We start from the raw sequence: 14456 nt of genomic DNA, 5'->3' as shown, positions 1-14456 counted from the left end.
GAATGAAGTTGCCCAGGGTCCCGACTTTTCTGGTTGTTTGCTTCCTGAGAAGACCATGTAGGACCCATGTGACACTGGGCTGATTTTCCTGCCCAAGATGCTCACGTGTCCCCCCACCAAGAACCGCTCCTGCATACTGTGAGTTTCACACGGTCTTGGGAGCCTAGGCTCCTCTTCCTGAAACCTGGGATAGGTTTGTCCCCACTAATCCCCCCAGGGGTCATTCACAGGGAATTGCCTGGCCCAGGAGCCCTTGAGTACTTGGGGCTGTGAGGGCAGGGAACTGAGGTTTGGGGGTCTCCAGAGCCTTAGGAAGCATTTTAGTTCCATCCCTTGATCCCACTTCAAGCTCTGGCCTATGGACATGTCAGAAGCACTAGGAGAGCTGTGATTTCCAGGCCCCGCTCCTTCCTCATCCTTCCTCTCAGTGTCCCCAGCCCATAGCTCATTTTTGGTTTTGGTTCTGGTTTTTAAATTTTTTAAAAAGTTAAACATTTTTTAAAAATCTTGCTGTATTTATTTATTTATTGTTATTATTATTTGGCTGCGTTGGGTCTTCATTGCTGCACACAGGCTTTCTCTAGTTGTGGCAAGTGGGGGCTACTCTTCATTGCGGTGCGTGGGCTTCTCAGTGTGGTGGCTTCTCTTGTTGCGGAACACCGGCTGTAGGTGCCCAGGCTTCAGTAGTTGTGGCTCGCGGGCTCTGGAGCACAGGCTTAGTAGTTGTGGCACACGGGCTTCGTTGCTCCATGGCATGTGGGATCTTCCTGGGCCGGGGATCGAACCCGTCTCCCTTGCATTGGCAGGCGGACTCTTAACCATTGGGCCACCAGGGAAGTCCCCATAGCTCATTTTTTGACCTACAGGAAGACTGGGCAGATGGGCAGATACCAAAGGAGACCATGCAGAGAAGGCATTTCTGAGAGGGGGGCAGCTGCCCCTACCCAGGGGTATGAGTTACCTTTGCCAAACATGCCTGCAGTGTAAAGCAGCGAGCAAGAGGGACCACTGCCCTGTCTTCAGCATCCGTCAAGCATTTGCTGGAATCACAGTTCCTTTCCCAAGCGGCACATGATGTTAGGCCACTGTTCAGACGGCACTGTCAGCAAATGGTTCTCAGTAGGGAGTGCGTTCTCTGGTGAGAAGCCTGGCCCTCCATGGGGAAGGTCGTCTTCCTGAGAAAATGCCCACTTTACCTCATCTTTCAGGGGCCTACTTCCTGACCAACAGGCTCAAGGTACGTGAAGCTAGAGCCCAGTGTCTGGGAAAGATTCCAAAACCCTGGTGTTTCCAACACAGAAGGGTTATACTACTATAAATCTTTACTCTCCTTAAAGTAGTTTAACAGAAACAAGACATTTGATCCTCCTTTAGTACATCTCAGTAGTTCATTTTCACTGTCATCTGAACTCAGGACATATAGAAATAAAACATAAAGCCTTACTGGACCTACTGGTTTATCCATCATATTCTATTACCTTCTAAGAAGGCTGCCCTATTAGCATATCTAATCACCTGAGGAACACCTGGTTAGACTATTTAGGTGGTGGCAAGGGAAGGATTGGCTTATTTCCCTCCCCAGATGTAATTCTTTGGGCTCTCCACCCAGGGTCACTGCTCGCCCGCGTGGCACATATGTGCAGATTAGAAAAAGCCACCCATTCCCCTGTGTGGATGTAGCCATGACAGGGGGCACAGCTTGGCAAGCAGAGTGAGGGCTGGATTTCAGCCCCCACCCACCCTTTTGTGCAGTGAACAGCCTGCATGACCGTACGTGGTGGTCCTGCCTCCACCAGTGTCATTAGCTTCAGTTTCTTTTCTTGGAGAGATGTTTGCTGGAGAGGGAGGGGGAAGAGGATGCTTATTGCTGTATGTTAGAGACAGGTTCCTGGAGGCCCAAGAGCAACACCTTAATGTAGGCATGTGTTGAGATCTGGAAGGGTTTCAGGGCATTTCACAGTATGGACCACTTTTCCTGGGACAGAGAACCCAGTCTTTGAAGTTAAGACAGAGCTAGGGGATGGAACAGCTGGCCAGTCTGCCCATAATCCTGCTGGGAAACCTGACAGCAATCAGCCCTGGATTTGCTCATTTGGATGCTTTACGGGAATTTCCAAGAACCCTTCACCCTCTTCTGAGAAAGAGAGAGTAGGCCCGTGGAGCTTGTCTCCCCTTGCCTCCTCTTGAGCTTTGGTCTGTGGTTAGGACATCTGGATGCAGGGAGTTTTAACCCATCTCTGCTTTCAGATCTAAATCCAGTCACTTGTCAAGGGACTGGCCGTCCCTGCTTTGATGAGCCATTTCCGGAGTTCTCCATGGTGTGATCTGCAGGGGAGGGGGTGAGTCCGGAAGACTTCCTGTGGAATCTCAGGGGTATCATCTTCCCCAGCTGTGCCCTGGCATACTCACCTCTAAAGCAGAGTGGACAGCACGCAGCACATCCATAACATGAGTAGGCCTCATGAGGATTCACGACTTTAAGTTCACGTAGATTGTTCCATAAATGGATACATTCGTAGACCCAGCCCCAAATTCTGCAAGGAAGCAAGGGCTCTCAGGAAAGCTGGAGACGTTTGTTCATTTCCTCGTCCATTCATTCAACAAACATTTACTGAGTATCTACCGTGTGCCAGCTCTGTGCTAGGCTCAGGGTAAAGAGGCGAATGAGAAAAATACTCTCCTGCCTTCTGTTTAAATGCCATTTCCTCGGGAAGGCCTTTCCTAACCATCCCTTATGTACGCTCCTTTTTTGGTAAACAGCGTTGTACTTTGGTTGCTTGATGCATTTCCGTTCTCTCCACTAAACAGCTTCAGGAGGGGAGGCACCACGTCTACATTCATCAAATGCATCTGCACCAACCCTGGCTAAGTGTGGTCCCAAGTATTGTGCATTGATTGAATCCATTTGTCCTCCACTGAGTGGAGGGGAAGTCAGAGTGGCTCCCTCTCCTGTGTTTAGGAAATTCATCTCCTGTGAGGGGTCAAATCCCAAGCAGGGATTGCTCTGCTTCTGAGAGGGTTTGGACAGATGATGGCTAGGGTTCCTCCAGCTTAAAGCCAGCAATTCTAGGACAGATGGGGGTCTGGAAGCCTGCACAGCAAAGGGGTAATTGGAGCATGGGGTGCAGGCATGCTTGCAGAGCCATTCTAGTGCTCAGGCTGGTCCTGCTCCCTCTTTAGGAAACAAATAAAGCTATGAACTGAGTTCAGTTTGGAAAAGTAGCCCCCATCAGTGGGCCTGATGCTGATGTCGGCTACTCCAAGCCCATGTGACCCCCTACAGGCAGGAGGAGACAGGAGAGAGGGGGTGGTGCTGTGGCTGTGAACCTGCCCCCTGTACCTTAGAGCTCTGGTTACACTCATTGTCACTGTGCATAGAACCCAGGTCACCGCTGGAAGGAGATTATCTGGGCCCTGGTTTTGAACAGCACTCTTTTATTCTTGTCATCCCACTAAATCCCGACCCTCTGTTGCTCTGTTGTCAGTAGCAACAGGAGGAAAGGCAGTTTTCTCCATGTTGGGAGCTTATTTTTTTCTCCCGTAGATGGGCTATAACCAGCCTGGGGGCCCCCACACAGAGGCTGGATGCCCTTGGTGCCCCAGGGTAGCCTTAAAATCCAGACCCTGGTAGCCAGTGAGGAGGTCAGCTTAGTTCTGCCCCAGGCAAACTGGGGGTGGCTGTGGAAGGGGGGACCTGTGAGTGGGAGCATCAGCTCTTCTAGGATGGGGCTCAGTGGCCCCTCTTTAATTTTAATGGCTACACAATATTTATGGGGCTGCTTTGGGTAGACCTAAAGTGCAGGGAATGGAGAAAAAAACAGGAGAGAAAAAAGGAGAGAAAACAGAACAGGAACTTGAGAGAAGATGAGAAGGGCTAGGGAGGGAATGAGAAGACGAGAAAGGTGACATGGAGAAGTGTGGTGACACCGACAGCAGCCTCTTGGGGTGTGAAGTCAAAGTGGGGTGGCCCCACTGGCCTGGCTGAAAAAAACAGGGTTTCTCTCTGGCAAGGGGCTTCCCTTCCCATTGGGAAGGAGCTGCCATCATGGATGGCTGGGTGGATGGATGGACGGATGGATGGATGGAATAAAGACCAGTGGCAGGAACTGTCAGCTACAATGTTGGTGCTAGGGGTGGTTTGAGAAGGCCTTCTCCCCTCCCCCAATCTCTGCCCTGAACAAATAAGCAGTCTAAGTGAAAAAGAGTGTTTGCTATGCAAATAGCCTGAAGAAAACTCCCCTAGACTCTGTATCCCCCAGATTCCACATCTAGGTCCTCCTTTACAGAAATTCCAGAGCTGCCACGAGTCAACTGCAAGGCATTGTGTCTACTTTCCCCAAATCCTACCCCAGGCATGAATGAGGCCGTGGACAGACAGGTGAGGGCCTGAAACATGATTAGAAGAGGCGGGGAAAATAAGCTCCAGATTGGTTTGAGAAGAGGAAGAGTTAAAGAGCCTTAAGCCTTTCAGTCACTCCCACTCGGGGATCTGGAGTATTAATTACTCTAACAATAGCAAATCATTGAGTGGGTTGTCTCTTCTCTCCCTTCAGTAAATGTGTTTAGTATAGGCTTATTCCCAGGGAAGGCCCAGTGGGAATAGTTGATTAGGATCAGGGTCAAGGGTTAGGGGGTCAAAGGGTTACACCCTCCAAGCCTTGAACCAATAGTGTGGGCGGCTGGTACAGGGGTGAACGAGGCTGCTTTCATGGAAGGTCCTTATCCTTACAGAGGGACACTGTGAGTCAGATTACAACAGCTAGGTGGTGGGAGCCGGTCAGCAGGGGTGTCAAGCAGAGGGAGTATGGAAGGGGTGCCATTCTAAGGCCCTGCTGTGTTGAGGCCCTACGGACTCACTCGGGAATCCCAGGGCTCCTGGGTAGACGCAGCCCAACAACTTACCTGGGTGCATTCTCAGGTAAGTCTGGATTGCCGTTAATGTCCACAAATAACAGGAAAACTGGCCTTTTCTCTAAAAAAAAGATGCAATGCCATGTTTAAGGCTATGTAAGAGTAAGGATGAGGAGGTCTCATTACCAAAGAAGTGTAAACCTTACCTGAAATCTTGGAGGGAGACTTAGAGGGAAGAGAGAGAGAGAGGGACTGACCCAGGAGCAGTGGCCCCAGAGGCTTTGGCATTAAGTCCCAACATGGGCAGAGAAAAGGTGCATTGTATATGGTGCAAGGGTCAAGTGAAACTCTAGGAGAAATGTCAACCCTGGAGAGTGAATAGGCTTGTCATGTTAGATGCCTCAAAGGGGCCTTAAGTGTTCCTTTGATCAAAGGGAAGACACAAAAGGTACACTATGCAGAAATAACCTCCCCAGGAAGGCAAGTGGGTTTAGTGGGTTTTCACAGAAGGCCGGGAGTCCACTTCATCTTCCCTCTCCCAGGACAGGAAGCTGGTGGGATGCCTGCCCAAGAGGTCGTATGTTCACTTATAGGGTCTTCGCTGGGGCTGAAGTTCTTTCAGGATAGACTGCCACCAACTCTGGTTCCTCTTGTTCGTGGGTCCCTTTCACCAGACCTTTGGCATCCATTTCTTTCTTTTTTTTTTTTTTCTTCCAGATCTTTATTGGAGTATAACTGCTTTACACTGTTGTGCCAGTTTCTTCTGTACAACAAAGTGAATCAGCTGTATTTATACATATATCCCCATATCCCCTCCCTCTTGAGCCTCCCTCCCACCCTTCCTACCCCATCCCTCCAGGTCATCACAAAGCACCAAGCTGATCTGCCTGTGTTACGCAGCAGCTTCCCAGCAGCTACCTATTTTACATTTGGTAGTGTGTATATGTTAATCGGCATCCATTTCTAAATCTGCTTCAGCCTGTGGGGGCTGCAGCACCCAGCTCTGTCTAATTTGCTTTACCGACCTTTATTGCTTCATGGACTGACTACTTTTACAATACACTAACCTTTAAAATGTATGACTTTTCCCTCTTTATTATTTAAAATCCTGAACTTCTAACATTTTTCTTCACTCATGCTATTCATCTGTCTTTCTAGTTAAAAACTAAAAACAAGTCTTTTCCAGGAAGTATGTGTCAGGAGGGAAAAGAGGCTCCTGTTTTTTGAGCCCTGCTAGTCTGGGCTAAAAGCTGTATAGCTTGTATGAACTTGATCTTGACTATGATCCCCACTTGATGGTCCTCTCCCTGTAAGTGGTCTTCACCTGGCCTGCTGTCTTAGCCCTCACCAGGTTGTATCTGTTGCTAAAACCTGGAGGGAGGGACTTGGATGACCCTGTGAAGTGGAGCAGCTAAGTCAGGAATTGCAGCTTGGGAGTGGGGGGACAGCAAAAAAAGGTAAGGGATAGGGAGGGGGTACTATTTGCCCCAGGGCTGCTGCTGTGGTACAGCCCCCTGAATGAGGGCAAACTGAGGATGGGTGGAGTCGGTAAAGTGATCTGCCTGAGGTCATACAATTAGTGGACAGTAGATTGTTCACATTTAGGGGCAGCAACAACAACTCTGTAGTATCATTCAGGGTCCTGGTGGCGGAAAGACAAGGAATTCAATGAAGGGATTATGCAGCAAGGTATGGGCAGGGTTTAGGGAACTGACAAAGGATGGTGTGATACTTTAGGTTTAATAACTTTGAGGAGGCATTATCATCCCTAAGTGTGAAGGGTCAAGAAGAGAGAGTAATTACTATTGGGTTGGCCAAAAATTTCATTGGAATGGAAAAACCCGAACGAACTTTTTAGCCAGTCGAATAAAATCCAGAGAGAGCACCTATAAGGAGAGGGCTGCCTGACAGGACTTGTGACCTTTGGTGGAGACATGAAATTAATCCATGGTAATTGGCAGGGAAGGAACTAGAGGAAAAAATAATCTTCCTGTCTTCTTACTTCCTTCCTGTTCTTACCTCACTTTGCCTGAGCACAGCTAGAGACCAGAGGTCAAAGGAGCCCCACAGTTGCTATATGGACAGGTTAATCATCTGGGGTACAGGGTAGGGTGAAGGGTGGATCTGGAGGAGCCCATGGAAGCTATCCAGCCACCTAAGAAAACAGGTAAGATTTGCTCTTAGTAGCCTCCACATTTTTTTCTTCCTTCTTTATTGTCATACCTGTTCCTATATGGCTTTCAGCTGCTTGAGTTTTCCTGCTCCCTATCTATACCCTAGGACCCCCAGCCAAGTCATCAGTGTCTAGTTTTGGGGCCTGTCCTCTCTCACTATTATTTCTTTATCAAAACCAGTTCTTCTAGCCATGATAGAGCAAAAGGGTCTAGATTTACTCTTCCATCATCAACAACTAGAAAACTAGACAAAATAAACGTACAGATAGCTTCAGATTCTGAACAACAGGCAGTATAGGACTGTGATCCTTGAGATAAAGGAAATAAAGGAGGTGAGCCCTATGGTCAGAGACACATTTCTGGGTAATATAGTAGGGGAGGGAATCCCAAGCAGCATAGGGTAGCTTTGCTGAGTTGAAAGATGGAAAAGGAAGACCAAGGAGACTTCAGATGGAACTTATTGGGCAGAGTTCTAGAAAAGAGAGGACTATGTAGAAAAAGCTCCAGAAATCTGCATAAGGGTCCTCTTGAGCATTTGCTTAATACTAAGATGTACACACAGAATGAAGCTCCATAAGGCTGGGCAAAGAAGGACCAGTAGCTGAATAATTCACAGATTTCACATGGGGCTGAGAAATGTTCAAATATCAACCCACTTGATCACCTAGGGCATTTAGTAGAGACCCCATAAGGGCCCTGCCCAACCAGTGGACTAAACTATCTATCCCTAGAGAAAAGGAAACTTTAGACTCACTCTAACAAAGCTTAAAACAATCTTATAAGACTCAGTCTTATCCATAAATAACCTAATTGCCTGCCAGATAAAAGTTCAACACTATTTAAAGGAAGATAACAAAACATAGACAATCTACAATGTAACTTTTATAATAGCCAACTTCCAATAAAAAAAAAAAAACTAGACTCATCAGGTAACAGGAAAATGTGACTTATAAGGAAGAGAATAATCAGACACTAGAAACAGACTTGAAAATGACAGAGTTGAGAGAATGAACAGACAGGCACATTAAAACAGTTATAACTATGCAAAATGTATACAATGAGGAAAGAAGGGAAAATGTGTATGTGTGTATGTATGTGTGTGTATACGTATATCCAAATGGAACTTCTGCCAATGAAAAAATATGATATCTGAAATTAAAAGTCAGTGGATGGGATTTAAAGCAAACTGGACACTACAGAGGAAAAATAAGTGAAATTGAAAACATAGCACTAGAAACTATCCAAATGAAGTACAGAGAGGAAAAAGACAAAAAATAGAAAAAGATAGAAAAAAATGAAGAGAATCCCAGTAACCTATGGGGCAATATCAAATGGGCTAACATATGTGTAACTGGAAAGGAGAAAAGGGAAAAAACAAAATTTTGATAAAATGATGGCTAAAACATTTGCAAATTTAATAAAACTATAAACACTGTAGATCCAAGAATCACAATGGAGCCTAAGCAGGATGTAATAAAACCATATCAGAGCACATCATAATCAAATTGCTAAAAATTAACAACAAAGAGAAAATCTTAAAAGCAGCCTGAGATAAAGATATGTTTTATAGAGGAACATATATAAGAAATACTGCAGACTTCTGATCCAACCGTGCAATCCAAAAGACAATGGCACAGTATCTTTAATGTACTGAAAGAAAGACAAAATCAACCTAGAATTCTATATCCAGTGATAATACCCTTTTTAAAATGAAGGCAAAATAAAGACTTTTTTGGGACAAAGTCTTAGAGAATTCATCACCACCTGATCTGCAAGAAATGTTAAAGGAAATTCTTTAGGCAAAAGGAAAATACTTGGATCTACACAAAAGAATGAAGAATGCCAGAAATGGTAAACATGGGTAAATTTAAATATAAAAGACATATTTTTCATTTTAAAATCCTTTTAAAATATTAAATGAAAATAATAGCAAAGTACTGTAGAGTTCATAACATATGTAGAAGTAAAATTTATAAAACAATAGCATAAAGAGCATGAGAGTATAGCTAATAAGCCAATGTTGTAGATAAAATTAAACCATAAAAAAGAACTGTCAACCAAAAAGAAGGAAGGGGAAGATGAAAAAGAGAACAAAGTATAGATGGGACAAATAGAAAACAAATAGTAGAATGGCATGCCTAAACCAAACATGTTGTAAGTACATTATATGTACCTGTAACTAAATGCAAAGTGTCCAAATACCCCAATTAAAAGGCAGAGATCATCAAACTGGATTTAAGAAAAAAAGCATGTTAAATGAAACCCATTTTAAATTTAAAAACATAAATAGTTTCAAAGAAAAAGAATGAAAAAAGATAGACCATGCAACACATATAAGAAAGCTGAATAACTATATTAATAACAAAAAAAAAATAGATTTGAGCACAAGGAATATTACCTGTTTATCAAGAGGGAAAATTTCATGTTGATAAAACAGGAAGTTTTTAAAGAAGACATAACAGTCCTTAATGTGTGTGCACCCACTAAAAGAGCTTCATTAATATGTAAAACAGAAGTTGATTAAATTGAAGGAAGAAATAGAAAAATCCACAATTATAATTTGGTATTTCATTATTTCTCTCTCAGGAACTGATAGAATAGGCAGAAAAAATAGAAGACCTGAAAACACTATCAACCAACTTGACCTAACTGACATTTATAGAACACTCTACTCAACAAAAGCAAAATACATACTTCAAGTTCCCATGGGACATTCAGCAAGATAGACTACAACTGGGGCCATAAAAAAAAAGACTAAACAAATTCCTAAAATTTGAAATCTTCACAAAACAATTAAATTAGAAATAAAAAAAACAGAAAGATGTTTGGAAAATACTCAAATATTTGGAAGTTAAACATTCTATTTTAAATAACCCATGGGTCAAAGAAGACAATGCAAAAACAATTGAAAATTATTTTTCATTGGATGAAAATGAAGGCATAATGTAGCAAAGTTTATGTAATGCAACTAAAGCAGTTTCAATGGAATTTTTAAAAATTTTATTTAAAACATTTATTGAGGTATAATTTACATATTATAAAATCTCCCTATTTTAAGTGTAAAATTCAATGATTGTAGGTAGATTTACAGAATCATGCAACTGCCACCACAATCTGGATTATCTTCTTACAATCCCTCAAAAACTACTGTTATGTTGCAACTGCAATCAAGTTATAATTGCCAACTTTTTTTCTTACCTATGTAACCAGGTGAACATTTAAAAAATTGAGTTCTAATTCAGATAACATAAAATTCACCACTGTAAATGTCCAATTCAGTGATTATTTTACTGTATTTTACTATATTCATTATGTTGTATCAACACTATTTAATTCCAGAGCATTCTCATCACCCCAAAAAGAAACTTCATACCTATAAGCAGTCAGTCCCCAAATTCTCCTTCATTAACCCACATTCTATGTCTTTTGATTTGCCTGTTCTGGACATTTCATATAAATGAAATCTTACACTATGTGGCCTTTTGTGTCTGGCTTCTTTCACTTAGGATTCAGATGAAATTCTAATGTTTTAAAAGCTTATATTAGAAAAGAAGAAAGATCCATTTTGACATACTTACCAAGACAATTCAATAAGGATAGAATAGTCTTTTCAACAAATAGTGCTGAGACAAATGGACATGCATATGGAAAAGAATGAAGTTGGACTCATACTTCACACAATAAACAGAAATTAACTCAAAATGGATCAAAGACCTAAATGCAAGAGCTAAAAAATATAAATCTCTTTATATAGGTGTAAATATAGGTGTAAATCTTTGTGACCTTGGACTAGGCAATGGTTTCTTGGATGTGACACCAAAAACATAAGCAGCAAAAGAAAAAAGTAAATTGGACTTCATCAAAATTAAAAACATTTGTGCATCACAGAATACTAGCAAGTGAAAAGACAACTGGGATAGGAAAAAATATTTGCAAAGCACATGTATGATAAAGAACTCGTATCCAAAATATACAAAGAGCTCTTACAATGCAACAATAGAAAGACAAACATCCCACATTTAAAAAATAGGCAAAGGATTTGAATAGACATTTCTCCAAAGAAGATAAACAAATGGCCAATAAGTACATGAAAAGATACACAATATTTTTAGTCATTAGGAAAATGCAAATCAAAATTACAATGAGAAATCATTTCACATCTACTAGTATGGCCATAATAAAAGACAGACAATAACGTGTGCTATAAGAATGTGGAGAGATTGGAACCCTCATGTATTACTGGTGAGAATGTAAAATGGTACAACTGCTTTGGAAAACAATTTGACAGTTCCTTTAAAAGTTAAACATAGAGTTACCATATGACCCAGCAATTCCACTGCTAGATATGGTCCCAAGAGAACTGAAATACATCTCCACCCATGCTTGCACATGAATGTTCACAGCAGCACTATTCACATTAGCCAAAAATTAGAAACAGCTCAAATGTGCATCAGCTGGTGAATGGGTAAACAAAATGTGGTATATCCATACAACGGAACATCATTCAGCCTAAAAAGGAATGAAATTCTCATACATGCTACAACTTAGATGAACCTTAAAAACATGATGCTAAGTGAAAGAAGCCAGACACAAAAGGTCATATATTGTATAATTCCATTTATGTGAAATGTAAAGAATAGGAAAATCCATAGAGACAGACAGTAGATTAGCAGTTGCCAGGGGCTGGGAGGAGGGAGGAATGGGGAGTGACTGCTAATGGATATGGGATTTTTTTCTGAAGTTGATGAAAATATTCTGAATTTAATAGTAGTGATCATTATAAAACCTTGCGACTATACCAAAAACTGCTGAATTATACACTTTGAAATGGTGGATTTTATGGTATATGAATTAAAAAAAATAAGGCATCTGGTAGAAATAAATCAGTATTGATACTGATAAAGGCTTTATGTGCCACTCTTCTCAGGAATATCTGATTTAACTCAACCCCTCCTCTCAAGGCTACAGAATCTATTTTCTCAAAAAGTCTAGCTCCTAGGACCTTTGATTTTATTCTCAGCTGTGGTTGCTACTGGGCTGACTCCAAAGCCGGAAGAATCCTATAACAGGCAGTGCAGGTGAACTTGTATTTTAGGGTCTATGCAAACTTTCCTGCGGTATGAGTTCTTAAAAATCCATTGTTAATTTGCTCCCATAGCCAGGCTTGATTTAAAGGATAAAAGATGATGATGAGGTACTTTACTGCTTACAAGAAGCATTTTCATATTCACCACTCTTTTGATCTTAGGCATTTAAATTTAAATTAAGCATCACGAGTGGCCACACAGGGGCAGGGCCTGAACGCTAGCCCCCATTTCTCTCACCCCCCAAATCTAGTCTTTCCTAGGACAACTGAAATTCCGTTTTGAACAGGTCGTCCAAGCCCTCCAAGAATATTACGCAGGCTCTTCGGCATTTAAACAGCCGCTTCCACTGAGAATCCACCACTGCAGAATGACCTCCAAACTAGTCATGGGGAAGCCCAGAGATTAAATTGTTTGGTTCAGTACGCTCGCCTCTTTGACTACGCTGCTTGTACCTCCGCTTTCACTCCTGCAGGGCCGCACGCCCCACAACGTGTACGTACCCGGGATGCACACACACACGCACACACACACGCACCCCACCCCTCTTTTAGAGGTGGAAATTGAGACGGTGGCTGCCTTCTCTCAGCAGTGCTGTGTCCAGGGCTGAGTCCTCACTTACATTTCTTTTGTTCTTATTTCATTGTGGTAAAAAATACATATGATATAAAATGTACTGTTTTAACCAGTTTTAAGTAAACAATTCTGTGACATTAAGTATATTCACACTGTATATTAAGTATATCCACCATCCATCTCCAGAACTTTTCATCTTCCCAAACTGAAACACAATATCCATTAAACACAAACTCCCCATTCCTCCCCTACCAGCCCCTGACAACCACCATTCTACTGTCTATCTCTATGAATTTGACTCTTCTAGGTACCTTATATAAGTAGACTCATACAATATCTTCCTTTTACAACTTATATTTCTTGCTGGCATAGTGTCATCGGATTCAAGAGCTGGCCCACAGGACTGGGGGTTTGATGGGGTAACCAGCCCAGGAAAAGTGATAGGAGAGATCAGAGCACAAAAACAGCCTCAGTCAGAATCAGAGGGGCTCTCTCACCACGACAACAGCTGGAAATTCTTTCTGCTCTTCTGTAAGTCGGCTGTTAAAAACAGGAGCCTTTTCAAACCCAATCCCAAACACAGGAATTCTCCCCTCGTCGGTCTGTCTCCTGGGCCCCATCGAGACAGCTGGACTTCCCACGCAAGTGAAAGCATTCAACTGTCAGTGCCCTTTCCTGGGTCAGCCTGCTCCCCCTTACCTTGAAAGAGAACAGAAGCTTCTTTAGAGAAATGAATATTTTTCTGTTTCAAGTTATGTAGAATGCAATCTGGAGGACTTTCAAAATGTCCTTTGCTGTGACTAGTAGTGGTTGATGCAATCTGTGCCCCGGCAGGTTGGCGCAGCAATGGTATTTACTCAGCTGGGTCTTTGAAATTCACTGCAAAGATATGAGTCTCATGCATGAGGCTTTCACTGGCTTTTGTGAAGATGATGAACCAATTCCTTATTACTGAAAGAAACTTTCACTGGATTTGAGGTAAGACCACAGATAGACTGAAAGCAAAGACACGTGAAAATGAAGGTGAATCTCTCAGACACTGTGATGTCCGCGCCAGATCTGGTGGTGGAGGGCTGAGTGCGTTCTGGGTGGGGGTGCCCAGGCACAAAGCTATGTAAACCTTCACCACGTGAAAAAGCTTAGCTTTCCCCAAGTCCCCCTTTGAGAACTCCAGAGTGACTACCCAGTGGGGACAGCTATACAGATAGGTGGTACCTTACTTGACTTTTAGAAAACACACTAATTTGTTTATTTTGGGGTGGTGCATTTCCTCCTAGGAGCCATACGACTTAATAGACGATTATGTCAGAAGGGCAGGAGAAGCTCTTCCCACCTCTGAAGGAGACCTGGCCACAGGAAAGGAGATTGATGGTGGGTGTCAAGGGTTGAAGTCGTAGGAGGAAGATTTAGAGAAGAGGAAAGAGAGATTTTTTTCACTGGAGACATTGTAAGACAATGACGTCCTTTGCTGAAAAAGATGAGAAAGCAATTTCCCTGGAGGTTCAGGAAAAAGGATTATACTCACTGTTGGATATTCAGTGTAGACCTGTGGGTGTTGGAAAAATAGGCTGGGTGACCCCTGGCTGCTCCTTGGCTACACATCTGTGGTCTCTCTGTTCTGCTCCTAGTCTGCCCGGTTTAGAGGAGGAAAAGAAGAGTTGAAGACAGTTGGGTACTTCTGTAGAGGACATGTGTAATCAGACATCGGGCAACTGAGCTTGGGATTCCTTATATCCTGAGTACTAGGAAACCGGGAGACTAGGGCTGGGAT

The 14456-nt window shown here is 42.9% G+C and overlaps 1 long non-coding RNA gene across 3 annotated transcripts; it reads right to left on the bottom strand.

Moving 5' to 3' along the window:
* Positions 1 to 514: 514 nt before the first annotated feature.
* Positions 515 to 13474, bottom strand: LOC130851883 (uncharacterized). 3 transcript variants are annotated; one of them, XR_009053282.1, is made up of 3 exons: positions 13385 to 13474; positions 4903 to 4972; positions 515 to 2534 (listed from the first exon to the last, which is right to left on the bottom strand). It is a non-coding gene; the product is annotated as an uncharacterized LOC130851883 (long non-coding RNA). The 3 variants fall into 3 exon arrangements; XR_009053284.1 differs by lacking the exon at positions 13385 to 13474 and having other exon boundaries at positions 515 to 871; positions 962 to 2534; positions 4903 to 5702; XR_009053283.1 differs by lacking the exon at positions 13385 to 13474 and having other exon boundaries at positions 515 to 1175; positions 2410 to 2534; positions 4903 to 5702.
* Positions 13475 to 14456: the final 982 nt, after the last annotated feature.

The sequence above is a fragment of the Hippopotamus amphibius genome, chromosome 4, assembly GCF_030028045.1.
Source record: "Hippopotamus amphibius kiboko isolate mHipAmp2 chromosome 4, mHipAmp2.hap2, whole genome shotgun sequence".
Classification (NCBI taxonomy): Eukaryota; Metazoa; Chordata; class Mammalia; order Artiodactyla; family Hippopotamidae; genus Hippopotamus; species Hippopotamus amphibius.
This window is presented reverse-complemented; position numbering and strand designations above follow the sequence as displayed.